At 41.8% G+C, this 18,816-nt stretch overlaps 1 protein-coding gene across 1 annotated transcript in view; it reads right to left on the bottom strand.

Moving 5' to 3' along the window:
- LOC137652864 (elongation factor 1-alpha-like) overlaps positions 1–18,558 on the bottom strand; it is a 73,827-nt gene extending 55,269 nt beyond the window's left edge. Inside the window, exon 1 of the mRNA XM_068386259.1 lies at positions 18,469–18,558. The gene's annotated coding sequence lies outside the window, so the exon portion shown is untranslated. The remainder of the gene's footprint in view (positions 1–18,468) is intronic.
- Positions 18,559–18,816: the final 258 nt, after the last annotated feature.

Raw genomic sequence — 18,816 nt, 5'->3', positions numbered from 1 at the left:
ACAATACTGGACTCAGCTTTTTATTGTACATGCTGTACTAGAAAATAATTCTTGCCCACAATTATTTGTGCTATTACCTGACAAATGTCAGCATACTGTACATATGAAAGACTTTTTTCTGCCATCAAGAACTTGCATCCAGATTGTGAACTGTTGTACTGCATGATGGATTACGAAAAATCTATTCACAACGCATTCGTATCTGTGTTTGAAAATTCTCAGATTTCTGGATGTCTTTTTCATTTTGGGCAATAAAGCTGGCGCAAAATTATCGACATTTGTGAACGTGTTAGATACAATACTGATGACGACTTTTCGCTGAAAATCAAACGCTTTACAGCTTTAGCATTTCCTACCAACTGAAGATGTTATTGAGGCGTTTGGAAACCTATCTGATGACGATGACATTCCTGACGTGTTTATATTGTACTTTGAAACAAACTACATTGGAGTTAATCGTAGTAGGGGTTCTCGTCAGAGAAGTGAGCCCCTCTTTCCCAACAGGATCTGGAATGTGAGAGAAAAATTTTTAGTTAATATCCCCCCGATCTAGCAATGCCGTTGAAGGGTACCACAATGCTATTAGTCCTCTGTAAATTCAGTACACCCTAATCTATGGAAATTATGTGTAGCTTTGGCCAAGGATGAAGCAATGGCACAAGCAGAAATTGCCCATTTTAGGCGTGGGGACTCTGCAAAAGGAAGAAAAAAATATAAAGTTATTGATAAAAGGCTTAAAAAGTTGGTGGAAAATTATAAAAAAAGAGGGTTTAAATCTTTTGAATAGTGTTGCTTATAACCTTTATTCCTTTTAGTTTTTTGCATTAAACAATCCTTTCATTCTGTACATTTGTTTATTAAACTTGTATGCCCTATACTAAATATTCTATTGCTGTACTTGAAAAAAAAATGCATTTTCATCTTGTTAGTCAATGGATATAATATATACATATATACATTTATGTTTACAATGAAGTAACCAACATCTAACAATAATAAAAAAAAAACCTTGAAATGGAAAACAAAAGTTTAAGTTGTGTGATTTTCACTTTAAACATCCAGTTAATTATTTGGAGTAACAAATTATGAGAAAGTTTCATTTAAGAAAAAGAAAAAAAAAAGCAATTACATGAAAAAAAAATCTAAACATTTAGGTATTCAAAGTTTCATTTGCTTATTTGGTGGGGTGAAAAATTCGTGGGGTGAGAATTGCTGGGGAGAAAATTTCGTGGGGTGGAAGTGCCGTGGGATCGAATATTCTTGGGGGAAGTTTCAGGGTGGAATTTACAGGGGTGGAATTTACGTGAAACCGGTTAGAAAGGACTACATTGAACCCCTCTCTCTGGTTATGGCTTATTTTTCCTTTGCCTACACATACACTGAGTAGTTTGGCCTATTCTTTCCACATTCTCCTGTCATACACCTGACAACACTGACATTACCAAACAATTCTTCTTCCCTCAAGGGGTTAACTACTACATTGTAATAGTTCAGCGGCTACTTTCCTTCTGGTAAGGTTAGAAGAGACTCTTTACTTATGGTAAGCAGCTCTTGTAGGAAAAGGACACTCCAAAATCAAACCATTGTTCTCTAGTCTTGGGTAGTGCCATAGCCTTTGTATCATGGCCTTCCACTGTCTTGAATTACAGGGCTCTTGCTTGAGGGTACACTCAGCCATACTGTTCCATCTTATTTATCTTCCTTATGTCTTGTGGAAGTTTTTATAGTTAATATATGAAAGATCCATTCTAATGTTGTTACTGTTCTTAAAATTTATTTTGAATGTTTATTACTTTTCTTGTAGATTATTTCCTTTCCTCACTAGGCTACTTTTCCCTGTTGGAGGCCTTGAACTTATAGCATCATCTTGTTTTTCCAACTAGGGTTATAGCTGAGCTTGTTATGATAACAATAACGTATTAGCTATGAGAAGAGTGTACTGCATAGATACACCAATGACACTACCCTACGGTTAGTCAGTTAGATGAATCAACGAACTCTTACGGATGTAAGCTTTATATTTTATACCTTTCTCCGACCCTGCTGTGATCCATAGCGGTTGAATAACAGGTGGGTACCCAATTTTCATCTTAATTTGTTGGACAGAAACTTATGGTCTATTAAATTTCTTATTCCTGGTCTAGATATTTATCTTTGGCACCGTCGTTCAATTAGTTCATTATGCATGTTGCATAAGATTTTTCATAACTCTGACCATCCTTTACATTCAGATCTCCCTGGACAATTCTATCCTGTTCGTAATACTAGGCAGGCTGTTAATTCTAATAGCCAGGCCTTCTCCATCATGAGGCTCAATACTACACAGTATTCTAGAAGTTTTATTCCAGCTGTTACCAAGCTGTGGAATGATCTTCCCAATCGGGTAGTTGAATCAGTGGAACTTCAAAAGTTCAAAGTTGTAGCAAATGTTTTTATGTTGACCAGGCTGACATGAGTCTTTTTATAGTTTATATATGACGTATCTGTTTTTGACGTTGTTAATAGTTTATATAGGACATATCTGTTTTGACACTGTTACTGTTTTTAGAATGATATATTGTTAATTTATTCTCATCGTTTATTTATTTCCTTATTCCCTTTCCTCACTGGGCTACTTTTCCCTGATGGAGCCCTTGGGCTTATAACATCTTGTTTTTCCAACTAGGGTTGTAGCTTGGTTAGTCATAATAATAATAATAATAATAATAATTGATGATGATTTAGGTCAAACAACATGAATTGGATTTTATGGAATTAGTACCATTAATTCATGCCTTTTCATCTTATTTGAAAATTGAATTCCGTTCACTTGTGATATATATATATATATATATATATATATATATATATATATATATATATATATATATATATATATATATATATATATATATATACATATATATACACACATTATGCCTTTTCATCTCATTTGAAAATTGAACTCTGTTCACTTGCGTGTGTACATAATCAATATATATATATTTTTGGGCTCAAGCCATGGCGTCCTGATGGAAGGTTCCTGTTTGGTAGCTTCCTTGGGTATAAGACTACTAAGATATTCCCAGAGAATTTAACCACAGGTTATCACAGAATTCTAACTTCTGGAGCGAGTATCTCAAAGGTTTCCCTTTAAGACATCGTAATACAACAGGGGACACGCATGTCTGGTCGTGCCACATAGCTATCTCCACCCCGAACAGAGTTAACGCTTCGGTGTGTAAGGGCTGAGAATAGCTGGGAGCCGTTCCACAGCTAATCTCACTCGTGGCTACTACTGATACTCGAGACGTAAACAAACGGACGCCATTGCTCTAATGACGTCACGCGCGTCTTTATCCTTTGTTTAGTAGCTGCCCTACTGAGACGGATTTTCCCTTGTGTGAACTTTATCGTTTTGCATCTTCGCTATGTCGTTACCTTCAGCCTCGCCTTCTTCTGGAAAGTTGAGTACAAGGTTCCAGTATTGTTTAATTAAGCTCTGGCCGTAAAGTAAATATTATTTCGCGAAATAATTGATGTTTTGTGGCAGAGCTGTGCCTCTACCGGACCCGCCATTTTATGGCGTCGTTGTTGTTTTGCATGTCTTATTTAGTTAGCCACAACAACGCTTCCGGCATTATATACTAATCGAATACATTAGTTTATTTAGTCTTCATAGCTAGGAACTTTTATATCGTGTTTAGACGCTTTTTATCGGTCATCGATTGACCTCATACCAGTCGGCTACTATAGCCCCCAGGCCAGGAGCCTATATACAAGTGTTCATGCATGATTTATCAGTGATCCTAGACTAAGTTATGAAGATAGTGGCATTATTATTTTACAATACTTTTGACTAGTGATGCAAATGTTTTCGCCTTCAGGGACCATATAGGGGATAGGCTAGTCAGTGATTCTTTCTAGCCTAACCTAACCTTAGGACCCCTATATGCTTCCTTCATCCCCTGCCTTGGCACTCCCTCTATTTAGCCTTGATCCCTTTTCTGAGTAAAGGGATTTATTGTCTAATAGAGTATTTTATCGCCTCTCAGTCCTCCCTAAAGGAATGAACCCCCTTTAGGATTGCGTCTGAGAGTGAGGTTAGGCTAGCCTACCTCTATGGCTAGGATAGTCTACGACTTTCCTGCGATAGCGATACGTCTTCTTCCTTGCCTAGTTCAGGACTTTTAGCCCTGATCTAGGCCGGGTTTGGAAGGTTTCTCTGTTCCATGCTGAAACTGTACTCTTGCACCGTTTTAGCCGATCAGCCTATTCTTAGGTTAGGGAGTGTCCTCCCTTCCCTTTGTGGCCGCTCTGGTACAGAAACCCTTCCTGGGAAGACCCCTCTCTTCTCCCTCCCCACCTATCTCTTGTATAGCCTAGCCTATGCTTAGGTTAGTTTATACTCATCTGTCCCCTGTCCTACAAATCCTCCTTAGGGTGGAAGAGTAGGGCTACCCGAGCTTCCCTGTGCTGTCCGCTCTGGTACATATACCTTCATAGTGTCCTATAAGGTTAGTTACTAGTGTAGCTCTGCATAGGGGAGTCTCCCCCCCCCCCCCTCTTGGGTGTTCCCTAGTCCTCCCTTGGGCTACCTGCTCCCGGTCCCTAGTGACCCCTGCTTATGGATGCTAGAGCCTGTCTCTATCATGGGTACACCCCCTCAGGGAGGGGGAGGGATGTCTGGAACCCTGACGGTACTTCCTGCATCCCTTCCTCCCTCCCCCTGTCTCTCTATCTATCCGGGTGCCGGTCTCTTGCCGTCTCTACTGCCGGCAATACCTGCCTCCCTCTTGGTGACTTCCCTACCCTTGCCGCCAGCCCCCCGTGTACCGAGGGACTGCCGGCTGCCGCCGGCTACTACCGGCGGCTCTCCTACTCCTATCTATTCGTCCGCTTGCCGGTCGATCTCCGGAGTGCCGGCATATACTGCCGGCAACCCGATACTACCTGTACCATCCTTACCCCAGTCACCAATCCGGCATCCTCCGGCTGCCGGAGCCGCCGCTCCCTGCCGGCGTGCCGCCGTTGTGCCGGCGGCCGCCATCCTGGTATCTAACTGACTTTGAAAATTGTCTGTTCTAGTGCCAGAATCTATGCTGGAGCGAGCTCCGGCGTGCCGGCGGCTTGCCGGATGCCCCGGAGGCGTCAAGAATACTTGCACCCCCTCTCTGTAGCTATCATAAGACTAAGATAGCCCTACCTTGCAAATAGATAAGCTGCTTTGCTTCTAAGATCAGTACCTAGTACTGCTCTATTAGTGATCATGCTGTCTCTTTGCATTCTTCTATTTCCAGCATGCTATGTGCATCTTAGCGCGGCTGGTTGCCAGAAGCAGTTACCCTTAATGAGGCCTTCTGGCTCTTATCTGGGAACCGAATGAATTCGATCCCAACCTTGTCCTTGGCTTTCCATGGAGTTCCAATATAATGGGAATCCTAGGAAACTATATCCAATGATCTCGGTCATTTGGATTATCCCAGGACCAAGCCTATGGTAACCAGCCGGGCGAGATGCATGGAGCGTGTTCTCCTTTACTGTTTCATTCTCTATGCATCACACCTTCCTTAAGTTAAAATTAATGATTAATATTAACTTAATTTAAGAGCCATTCCTATGACTCCCCCATACTCATTTTCTCTTTCTTCCACAGGAGGAGCAGATGAAGTGCGATTTCGCCTACTGTGCTGTGAAACGCTCGCAGTTTTACGGACATACGGCGTGCAGGACTCACGCCCCTTGCTCAGACAAGAAAGGGGATTGGAAGTTCTGGAATCCACTGGAATGTACGGTCTGCCAGGCCTACCTAGTTGAGGCCTTCCATAACCCTCCCTCAGCGGAGGTTAGAGACATTGCTCGTGAGAAACTGCGCAAGTGGGTGCGTGGTTTTCAGAGAAATGCTACTGGACCGTACCTGGCCACCGAAGAACTGAGGTCCCTGTTGTTCCCTAAGGCCTCCCCTGACTCAGTGGTTCCAAAGGAAGCAATCCCCACTGTCCAAATTACGGTGGAACCTGATGTGGTCATGGCTCAGTCCATGCACGAGTGTCGTTTGGATTCCGAGGATGATGAACAGATCTCTGACGTCTCGGAAGACACGGAGAAGACGCTTATGGCTCAAGGAGCCGAAGAGGACGAAGACAAGGTGGAATACACCGAGTCGGAGATTGGAGCTACTCCCTCGTCCATCCCTCCGCCTACTCCTACACCGACGGAATTGTCCCTTCCGTCTACCTCCTCGACCCCGGATCCTTCCTCTTCTACCCAAGAACTGATCCGACTGATTAGAGCTGTCATGGACGACAGACTGAAGGAGAACCAGGAGTCCATCAGGTCTATGATTGGATCCAGAGACACGAAGAAGATCTCGGTCAAGGATCTCCCAGCTTGCTCTCATGCCAACCCGTGGAGGTATGCAGAGCATATGGTTATTGCGACCGGCAGGATCTTTGTTAGTGACAAGATCGGCACGGTCCCGTTGGAAGATGTGGAGTTCTTCCCAAGCTTCGAGGCCTACCCGGACTGTTACGTCCGACTTCGTTCCGAACCTGCCTCGAAGGAGGAGACCGAACCTAAAGAAGAGATAGTGTTCGATCTCGCAAAGGCCCAGGCTATGCTAGCCTCCGCATTTAAGAGCAGGGGCTTTACCTGCTCTAAGCTTCCTGCCTTGAGCAAGAAGCATCCTACTTATGTCGCACCTGACACTGCGATTCTTCCATTTTTGGAAAAGGCCTTAGCTGCATGCCTTAAAGCGGCGGAAGAAGGAAAACCCTGCCCTGCACTGGAGGAGTGCAGACCCTTCTCCATCGTGACACCCCCTGACACTAGGCAATGGAAAGATGTCCAACATACTTTCGTCGTGGGTAGGCTCGATCCTGACGTCGCCGGACGTCAGTTTAATGAAGACCTCCCTAAGCTCAACGATCACCTCCTTCGCCGGGAACAAGACACGAAGGAGAGGCTTGCAGCATCGCTTTCTCATCAAGTCCAACTTGAAGTAATGGCCTGTGACACAGCAGTACCTGATCACTACATGGTACTGGCCAAATCCCACTTACTCACGGTAATGAAGGACTTGTACCATTTCATAAAGGCTCGTAGAGCCTGTCGTGAATTCGTGTTTGTCGGTGCCACCGTGAAACACGAACCCCGGAGGCTGATTTCCTCCAACATCTGGGGAAAGCACCTGTTTCCTTCTGACCTTGTCAAGGAAATAACTGACAGAGCCGCCACGGAGAATAGGAACCTTCTCCACAAGTGGGGCATGTCCAGAAAAAGGAAAACCTCTCAGGACGATGGACCTCAGCCTAAGAGGAAACCTCAGAAGCCGAAACCCCAGCAACGTCAACAACGACGTCAGTTTCCGGGACCCGCTACCTCCCAAGTGGTTGCCCAACCACAACAGACCTTTCAATTGGTCCCCCAACCGGTGTTGTCACAGTCACCGGTCTTCACCCCTGCCTTTGAGCAGCCATCCACTACCTTTCATGCCAGAGGTAGAGGCTCGTCCAGGGGTGCAAGCAGAGACGCCTCTCGTCGTCCCTCCAGAGGTAGAGGAGGAAAGGGAGCTAGCGGCCGAGGCAACAAGTCCTCGGGACACCAGAAGCAATGAAGTGCTTCCGGTGGGAGGAAGACTCCGCCAATTCCAGGATCGTTGGACCTTCGATCCTTGGGCACACAGCATCATCAAGAACGGTCTAGGCTGGAGTTGGGTGCAACCACCCCCAATCTTCCAGCGGTTCTTTCAACCATCAACCCCCATTCTGGAAGAATATGTTCTAGACCTCTTGAACAAGAAGGTGATAAGGAAGGTAAAGTCCACCAGGTTCCAAGGGAGACTGTTTTGCGTTCCCAAGAAGGACTCAGACAAGCTCAGAGTCATTCTGGACTTATCCCCCCTCAACAAGTTCATAGAGAACAACAAATTCAAGATGCTGACGCTTCAACAAATAAGGACCCTTCTGCCTCAAGGTTCCTACACGGTCTCTATAGACCTGGCGGATGCCTATTGGCACATTCCAATGAACCATCACGCTTCCTCCTACCTAGGATTTCGACTCCAAAGGAAAAGCTACGCCTTCCGGGCCATGCCATTCGGCCTCAATGTGGCCCCTCGGATCTTCACAAAGCTGGCGGATGCCATAGTACAACAGCTCCGCCTAAGAAACGTCCAGGTGATGGCCTACCTCGACGACTGGCTAGTCTGGGCTCCATCGCCCGAAGAGTGTACAAAGTCTTGCGACGAAGTTACCCAGTACCTAGAACACCTGGGATTCAAGATCAACGAGAAGAAATCTCGCCTCTCTCCAGCTCAGAAGTTTCAGTGGCTGGGAATCCACTGGAATCTTCAGTCACACCGCCTTTCCATCCCCCAGAAGAAAAGGAAGGAAATAGCAGGGTCTGTCAAGCGACTACTGAAATCCAAACGCATTTCAAGACGACAGCAGGAACGAGTTCTAGGCTCTCTACAATTCGCCTCAGTGACAAACCCAGTGCTTCGTGCACAGCTAAAGGATGCCGCGGGAGTCTGGAGACGATCGGCATCCATCGCTCGAAGAGACCTCAAGAGACGGCTTCCAAACAGACTTCGACGCCTCCTAAAGCCGTGGTCGGAAGCAATGGCCCTGAAAAGGTCCATTCCTCTCCAACACCCTCCTCCATCACTCAACATCCACACGGATGCCTCACTGGAGGGCTGGGGAGGTCACTCCCACCTGAAACAAGCTCAAGGGACCTGGTCTCCACTATTCAAGACGTTCCACATAAACATCTTGGAGGCCATGGCGGTCCTTCTTACTCTGAAGAAGCTATCCCCGCCGCCCTCGATCCACATCCGTCTAACCCTAGACAACTCGGTGGTAGTTCGTTGTCTCAATCGCCAGGGCTCAAGATCGCCCCAGATAAATCAGGTGCTTCTCCCAATCTTCCGTCTGGCGGAGAAGAAGAAGTGGCACCTGTCTGCAGTTCACCTACAAGGATTCCGCAACGTGACAGCGGATGCTCTATCTCGGACAAACCCGATAGAGTCGGAATGGTCTCTAGACGCAAGATCATTCTCCTTCATCTCTCATCAAGTCCCAGAACTTCAGATAGATCTCTTTGCAACGAGCGACAACAATCAACTTCCTCTGTACGTAGCCCCGTACGAGGACCCCAAAGCAGAAGCGGTGGACGCCATGTCACTGGACTGGAACAGATGGTCGAAGATATACCTGTTCCCTCCCACCAACCTTCTGTTGAAAGTCCTCTCCAAACTGAGAACCTTCAAAGGGACAGCGGCCCTAGTGGCTCCCAAGTGGCCCCGGAGCAACTGGTACCCCCTGGTCCTGGAGCTGCAGCCCAAGCTGATCCCTCTCCCGGGCCCAGTTCTCTCTCAACAAGTACAGAAGTCGACTGTCTTCGCTTCATCATCGAAAATCAAGGACCTTCATCTCATGATTTTCTCTCCCTTGCCGCAAAGAAGAGGTTTGGGATCTCGAAGAAAAGTCTAGACTTCCTAGAGGAATACAAGACCGAATCCACGAGACGGCAATACGAATCATCCTGGAGGAAATGGGTCTCCTTTGTTAAAGCAAAAAATCCTAAAGAAATCACCATTGATTTCTGTATGTCCTTCTTCATTCACCTTCATGGACAAGGATTAGCAGCCAATACGATTTCAACCTGCAAATCGGCTTTGACTAGACCAATTCTATATGCTTTCCAAATTGATCTGTCCAACGACATCTTTAACAAACTGCCGAAAGCATGTGCTCGCCTACGCCCAGCACCCCCTCCGAAACCGATCTCCTGGTCACTAGACAAGGTGCTCCATTTCGCCTCCAACTTGGACAATGATTCATGCCCCCTCAAGGATCTGACTCAGAAAGTTATATTTTTATTTGCTCTCGCCTCGGGAGCTCGAGTCAGCGAAATAGTGGCATTATCAAGAGAAGAGGGACACATCCTGTTTGCTGATTCAGGAGAAGTGACCCTCTCCCCCGATCCGACGTTTCTCGCCAAAAATGAATTACCCACCAAAAGATGGGGCCCTTGGAGAATATGCCCCCTGAAGGAGGATGTCTCTCTATGTCCAGTAGAGAGTCTCAAGGTCTATCTTCGCAGAACTTCAAACTTTGGTGGAGGCCAACTCTTCAAAGGAGAAACATCGGGCAGCGACCTGTCACTGAAACAATTAAGAGCGAAAATCACCTACTTCATTCGCAGAGCGGATCCGAACAGTACACCCGCTGGTCATGATCCTAGAAAAGTGGCATCTTCTCTGAACTTCTTTCAGAGCATGGACTTCGAGAGCCTTAAGAACTTTACGGGCTGGAAGTCCTCGCGAGTTTTCTTTAAACATTATGCGAAACAAGTGCACGAAATCAAACATTTTGTGGTAGCCGCAGGTAGTGTTATGAAACCTGCACCTAACTCTGCGTAGAACAGTGAGTTACTTGGGACTCTAACTCTTCGGGTGCCTATGTTGACCCTCGAGTGATTCATAGTGATGTCTAAAAACACTTAGTGCTTTTATAACTGTTCTTATCCCAGGTGAAATGTCATAGTGTCACACAAGTGCCGCATGCCTTGAGCATGATGTGTTATTTAAAGACTTGCGTTCCTCGAGAACGAGTACCTACTAATCCTGAAATTCCCTTTCAGATTCAAGAGCAAGCCTTTATTTCTATGTACATTATTATTACTGTAAATGAACTTTACTTTTGCTGTAAATTATTTAATTTCTGCATTGTGAAATAAAATTTCTATTTTATTACTTATGCGTCTCTTTCAGCTCCTACTTACTATGAAATACATACTGTCATAGTTTTATTTATTCCTCCTTTCTTATGGTCATGAAGAATTTAAGATGTCTATTCCTAAATTATATTCACCTTGTCTCAGTAAGGTTCCTACACGAATACTTACTTCTGATAATCAGGAGATGAACTCTACACACAGTGCCCAACCACCACTGGCCTACTTCAGAATGTTCCTATACAAATATCAAACGTTCTGCTTCATCTCTAAGCTCTTAAAAGCTCTTCTGTCAAGATGAATAGCCCTTCAATACCACTTTGACGTCGGCATAGCCCATGGGAACTTCCTACCAATGGGGGGCAGGATACTTCGTTCCTATGGTTCTTACCTAAGATTACTTTGCTGTTTTGTCAATGCCTAGGCACTTAACTCTGGGGGAAAATCTACCACGATACATTGATTCTCTGGTACTCTTCCATCAGGACGCCATGGCTTGAGCCCAAAAAACGGATTTTGAGCGAAGCGAAAAATCTATTTTTGGGTGAGATAGCCATGGCGTCCTGATGGACCCTCCCTACTACTTCGTTCAGTTTGTTCCCACCCTACACAATTGTATCATGGTGATGGGCAGCAACTGGCGCCAGGATAAAGACGCGCGTGACGTCATTAGAGCAATGGCGTCCGTTTGTTTACGTCTCGAGTATCAGTAGTAGCCACGAGTGAGATTAGCTGTGGAACGGCTCCCAGCTATTCTCAGCCCTTACACACCGAAGCGTTAACTCTGTTCGGGGTGGAGATAGCTATGTGGCACGACCAGACATGCGTGTCCCCTGTTGTATTACGATGTCTTAAAGGGAAACCTTTGAGATACTCGCTCCAGAAGTTAGAATTCTGTGATAACCTGTGGTTAAATTCTCTGGGAATATCTTAGTAGTCTTATACCCAAGGAAGCTACCAAACAGGAACCTTCCATCAGGACGCCATGGCTATCTCACCCAAAAATAGATTTTTCGCTTCGCTCAAAATCCGTTATATATATATATATATATATATATATATATATATATATATATATATATATATATATATATATATATGTGTGTGTGTGTGTGTGTGTGTGCGTGAAATAATACCTGTTACTGAACATAATGTATGGAAACAATCTTTTAAAGGTTAAATGTTAAAGGTGTCTGGTTTCAGTTCCAATTTCATCATGATAGATGCTCATCAGAACGTCTGCCGGGCAAGCCCAAACCCCCACTATAGTGCGCAACCTCAGCAGTGGCCTTCCCAGTAAACAGCTTAAACTCACGGCCCCAGGCGGGGATCGATCTGCTGCCATGAGTATGCGAGGTGAACACTTTACCACTGTACTAGCCAGGATAATGATTCTATTTCTGCATTTGAACTGATAAAAAGAAAATCCTAATTTTAACTGGGACTCTTTCAGGACGTTGTGCCCACAATTATGAAAAGTCTCTCTCATTTTTTTTACAGTGCATCCATACTAATTGTTTTTATACCTTCCTCGCGAATACCTCCACCTCATCCCTAGACATTTCTTTTGAAAATTGAAGTCTCACCACTCAGTTTATGAGAGAGAGAGAGAGAGAGAGAGAGAGAGAGAGAGAGAGAGAGAGAGAGAGAAAGAGAGAGAGAGAGAGAGAGAGAGAGAGAGAGAGAGATGGAAATTGGAATGTGCTCACTCAGCTTATGAGCGGGTATGAGAGTTACAATGATTTTGGATGTCTGTAAGATTTGTTAGTCCATTCGGGGATACTACATTTGCTCCTGGGTAGAGCGATATAAACATTTAGAGTATGTATGATCTTGTCTAACTTACTCTTGAACTCATCTACCGTGTTACTGTTTACTACATCTGCTGGACGTCTGTTCCATGAATTTGCTATTCTGCATGTAAAGAAATTACCACATTGAGTGGTGTTGTATCTTTTCAATTTCAGATTTGTGAACCGCGTGAATAGATTGTTGTAATCTACTTGTTATTCCTTGAGAATTTGAAAGCCTTTATTAACTCTCCCCTTAGTCGTTGAGTTTGTAGATCAAAGAAGTTCAAACGTTCCATTCTCTGTTTATATCCAAATAGCCTTAGTGTTGGAACTAGTTTGGTGGCCATAGCTTGTACTGCTTCCAGTCTATCTATATACTTCTGAATACTTGGAGCCCAGAAATGGACTCCGTATTCTAGATGGGGTCTTACTTTGATCCATTCAGCTGGCTCGTCAATGATGCCTATTGCTCTAATTTTAACCATTATCTTTTATGAGAAACTCTGCCATAGGCCTTTTGAAAATCTAGGTAGATGATGTCTATTGCCATGCTTTTGCTGTAAAATTACAACAGATTTGTCACACATGATCTCTTTTGTCTAAAACCATGTTGGCTGTCTATCAGAAGGTTGATTTTCTCTATACATTCTACTATTGAATCTTCTTCATTGTAGTACAATCCTTGTATATGGATTTGAATGGTCTTTTTAAGTAGCCTATTAGTATTTGTGCTTTCTTTTCAGCTTTTATGCACTGTTTGGTGAGCTCAAAATCTTTGCTAATAACAATTCTGAGATCTTCCTCCGGATTCAACTTTCCTATTTCATTACCCAGCATTGAGTAATCTGTTTATGGGCTATTATAACCTGTGTGCACGACTATGCATTTCCCACAGTTGAAAGGCATTTGCCATTTTCTGGACCATTCTTCTAACTTAATTAGATCCTCTCTTAAGGCTTCTACGTCTTCTGAGTTTGCCGCATTTATGCCTAGTTTAGTATTGTCAGCAAATATGGCTATTCTACTAGGTATCCTAAATCTATATTAATGTAAATCAGTAATAGTAATAGGCCAAGAACGGATCCTCGAGGTACTCCGCTTGTAACAGCAGCCCACTCTGAGGCTTCTTCATTGATTACAACTCTCTGTTATCTGTTTGCCAGCCAATCGTTGATCCATTCAGCTGGCTCGTCAATGATGCCTAGTGCTCTAATTTTAACTATTATTTTTTATGAGAAACTCTGTCATAGGCCTTTTGAAAATCTAGGTAGATGATGTCTATTGCCATGCTTTTGCTGTAAATGCTAAACGTGGAAAAATTACAACAGATTTGTCACACATGATCTCTTTTGTCTAAAACCATGTTGGCTGTCTATCAGAAGGTTGATTTTCTCTATACATTCTACTATTGAATCTTAATGATTAAAAAATTTTGCAAGGCACTAAAGTTAGACACATAGGTCTGTAGTTGCCAGGTTCTTTTGTTCCCTTCTTGGAGACTGGAGGAACATTGTCTAATTTCATCCTCGTGGTGCCTTTCTTTTTTTGACAGTTATTCAGAACATTTTGTAGAATTGTGGGGTTATCCCTTCTTCTAGTTCTATAATCTCTCTTGGATGAATATCATCTGGACCTGATACCTTAGACTTACTAAGTCCCTTTATTTTCTATTTGACATCTTCCAATGTAAAGGGGATTGTCTAGTGGTTATGACACTTCCTATTTGATAGCTAGTTTGGGAAGGGTCTTCGATTCTTTCCTAATGAATACAGTTGTGAAATATGAATTCATCAGTTCAGCTTTTTCCAAAACCTTTGTTATGAAATTACCCTCAGAGTCTCTCACCGGGCTAATGTTTTTTATTGGTTTTCTACTATTTACATATGAAAAATTCTTTGGATTTTCTTGACTGTAACCTGTCTCTAAATGCCCAAATAAATAATGTAATAAAAACTGCTGGTTATCATCTAAGAAATATTGTTTATAAAAAAAGTACCTGGACGAAAATTCTGTAAAGAAACTTGTGATAAACTGTGTTATTACCAGGATTGACTACTGCAACTCTGTCTACTACAATTTACCAAAACTGCAACTTAAGAAATTACAAAACATAATAAAAAGGTATCCCACCTAGAGAAAGGATCACCCCTATACTAATCGATTTACACTGGCTGCCGATTAAAGCGAGAAATGAATTTAAAATATGTACAATAACCCACCAAGTTATCAGAACTGAGCATCCAAAATACTTAAGAGAATTGCTACACATTGCGCAGCCAACAAATCGTGTCGACACGAGAATAGTTACAGATGGCTTCAAACTGTTGGAACCTAGATATATGTCTACTTTAGGCTCCACATCCTTTAAATATGCGGCCCCAAGACTATATAATAAGCTCCCACGAAACATTCGAATGATTGAAGATATTAAAGCTTTCAAGAAGAAACTGAAGACTTTCTTATTTCATGAGTTTTTTGACAGCGACGATTTTACAGTAAATGAACAATATGTGATATGAAATGTTAAATACTCTGAACGAACAAGGTAAAACGGCAGTGGAGGTCCTGTAGAGAGTGGGGTTCCCTTGCTGTATGGGACCGGAAAAGCTGCCATCAAAGTAAGTAATGTAAGTAACTGAAGCCGCTCTCCTCTCTTCATTGATCTTGGCATTTCTATCTTGTTTATTTACATTTCTGCTTACCCTTTAGTGCTTGGAAATTCATGAATTGAATGTTATGGATCCAATATTTTATGTTTCCTGTCTCTGCTTCTTATTGTATTGGCTATTTCTCTGTTGAACCATTTGGGTTGTGGAGTTCCAATTGATAAAAGTTTGCTATTTGGTATACATTTCGCCCTTTTTTCTTTACATATTTCTACAATGGAGTCGCATTGTGTGTCTATGTTCCCTGTTTTGTCCTATTCTAAATTCTAGGTGTATTCCTTCAGATGTAGGATATTCAGTTACCTCGACTGTAGTCTAGCTTTTTTATAATTTTCCTTCTTTTAGATGAGGAATATTTACCTGGAACCTAACTATTCCGTGGTCACTTTTGTCATTTTTTTGCTTACTGAGATACCTGATTTCTTTCTGTTGTTAAGCAAAATACCTAGTATGTTATCGACCCACTACCGAGGGCATTCATTGTTGACAAATTCTAGTAGCCTGTGTCTCTCTGTGTATGACGTAGAATTCATAGTGTCCCAGTTTACTGCTGCATTGAAGTCTCCCATTAGCACAGCTAGCCTATTGTTAACTTCTTGACCAAGATGTCTGTAGGCCTACAGCTCTTTGTCCTGTTCTTGCAATTGATGCAGTGGTTTGTATATTACTAGTATGGACATGTTATTTCCTACGGTGTTAATATTTGCACCTGTCATTTCATATTTGCCATCTAATTCAATTTATATTGGGTTAATGTGTTTTTTAACATAGAATATTACCCCTCCTCATTGGGGTAAGGTATTCCTTCTTGAAAAGATAGAAACCTGGGATTTTATATTCTCCAATAAAAAAAAATCCCTTGAATCTATGTCTCTGTAATGACTATGACATCAAGTTCCTCGATAGCTATCATTACCCTGAAGTTTTCCTTTTTTTTTCTTTTTTTTCTTTTTGCAAACTGCCTGAGCATTGAATTTAATCACTGAGAAAATTTTCTTTTTTCTCTTCCTCTGTGGTTTTGCTCGTTTCATTTGTTCACTAGTGTTTTAGTTTTACTTTTATCTGCGCTATCTATATTTTCTGTCAAATTTCCTTTATTTATTGTTGTAGGGTTTTCCAAAGGTCGAGTTTGTCCTTGGTTTACCTTTTCCTTAATTAATTGCACAATTTGAGATGAAGTTGGTTTCCGTATAATCTCTTGCCTTCTTTAATAAAGTGTATTCCATCTCTTGAATAATTTTATCCTGTTTTTGAAATTGTCCCAAGAATCTATAATTTTTAACTTTCTTTTTCTGGCATATGGAATTAAGCCTTTCATTTATCTCAATGGCCTTACTCAGGGTGAAGTGGCTGGCATTGAGTCTTGGGAGAATACCTATAACTATTGTGTTATTGGTCTTGATTCTAGCTGCTTCAACAGTTTTTTTTTTTCTTTTTAACTGTCTAATTAAGGGTTCTGTTTGGCCAGCAGCATCCTTTCTTAGGAATAGACTGTTTCCAGTTGCTTGAGCAATAATAGTGGTCTTCTTGTTCTCTGTTGTAGTTCTACCAACTACTATTTTCTGTGCATTGGCACCTAGATAGGACCTGACATTTCTCCTCTTTTTGAGACCGAAGTGCTCACCTTCGTCCTTTACTAGGTAGCCTCCAATTAACACAGCATCATCTTTCTCTTCCTATGCTAGGAGAGAGAATCTTTTTTATGGCAGTTAAATTTCTAGGCTGTGGTTTTGTCTTGGCCTTTGCTATCCTTCTTCTAGTGGGTTTCATGAATTCTGTTTTTGTTGGTAATTATTTCTTCTCTAGGCTCTGTCCTTGATTTTACCTTATTTCGTATTTCCCAGATACTAATCCCATTTTCTACAACACCGTCTATAGATTCTTTGTTTCTTATTTCTAACTGTTGTAACTCAGACATAATCTCTGTTATTTGTTTTCTTAGGTCTTGGTTTTTATTTTTCAACTTTCCTATTTCCTGTTCCTCCTGGCAGAACAGGCAAACACTATTAGCCTACAGTACAGGTTTGTAGCGCACCCTACTTTAAAATCAACACACCATTTGCTTATCTGGCACTTTGCACATTTGTGCTTTAACTTCAGCTTCTCACTCATCTTCAATTCTTCTATGATATTGTCTAATGAGTAGGCTATCTGTTTGGAAATCTCAGCTAGTAACTTCTACAATTACTAGCTTTGTGACCACTACGTCTGCCAGATGGAATTCAAACGCGTGACCACTTTCTTAATGTAAAGGGAATTATATTACTGAAATGTTGTCAGATGTAATCACCTAGCAGAAGTCGGTGTATGAAAGGTATTTTGGCAGTGAAGAGATAAAGTTAACCCTTGTCGACCGGCAGCTAAAAATACACAAGCAGCTCCAAGCCTCGAGCTGTACTTACCAACACAGCTGGTTTAGAAGTTCTCACAAAGTACAAACGATTTGCAACGTTTGGATGACCATTAATGTAACAGCAAATAAAGATAATGACTGAAGTTAGGCGTCTGGTAAGGAAGGAATAAGGCTTTGGCGTCTGGTGCTCCACCTTAAAGGGGCAGGCTTCAAACGCTGTTCAAAGATGGATGATCGATTCAATTGAAGATACCCTTATTCTTGTTAAAAATGTAAAACAGTCGATAACTGTACATTATTTTACATTGATATTAGTACTGGATTAAACTATTCATTAACCGCCCAAAGCACAAATAATGTTTTCAATTCTCAACTAGTCGCGAAGCATAAAAATTCTTGATATTAGGACGAATTTATCATACATATTTGACATAGGATATTGAGACTTCTTTTACTTTGCCATTACCAAATGTTTACTAACTGCTAATAACTTATATATTTGAAGCTCGGTTATGTAAAAAATAAATCTCACTTTGATCAGCCATCACCACTGAATTAGTGAGAATAAACACATTTGTCCATACCAGTTAACACATAATAAAATTCAACTATATATATATATATGTATATCTATCTATCTATCTATCTATCTATATATATATATATATATATATATATATATATATATATATATATATATATATATATATATATATATATATATATATATACAGTATATGTGAGTTAAAGAGCTCGATCTGATGAAGTAAAATTCTCCCCGTTATTCTACGAAGTTGTGCATAATTTTCAAAATATCGCTTGCCACGCGTTTGACTTTCACTTTCGCGTAACACAGATATATTCACATCACCAATACACATTAGCCCTTTTACAATTTCCTTATTTAAGTGTGGTGGGCCAAGGTAGTCAGTGGTACCTGAACGCCGGCTTGGCAGAGAGAGAAGGATGACAGGTCTCGACCAAGGAATACTGGGCACCTATCCTAAAATAAGAATTCCCTAGAGAATGAACAATACATATATATATACACACACACATATATATATATAGATAGATACCAAGAACTCTTTCTATTGGTCGATATACTTTGTTTAACCAATCAAAGAGAAGCGTTACTATTCTAACATTCACCAAAACGAGTAGAAGAACATACTTCAATTGAGCGTTAGAGGGGAGTCTCTAATTCTTACCCTCAACCTCCCCATCGTAAATATGATTATACAGAGGAGTAATAGTCAAAATATATATATTAAAATACAAATAT

The sequence above is a fragment of the Palaemon carinicauda genome, chromosome 1 (assembly GCF_036898095.1).
Source record: "Palaemon carinicauda isolate YSFRI2023 chromosome 1, ASM3689809v2, whole genome shotgun sequence".
Taxonomy (NCBI): domain Eukaryota; kingdom Metazoa; phylum Arthropoda; class Malacostraca; order Decapoda; family Palaemonidae; genus Palaemon; species Palaemon carinicauda.
This window is presented reverse-complemented; position numbering and strand designations above follow the sequence as displayed.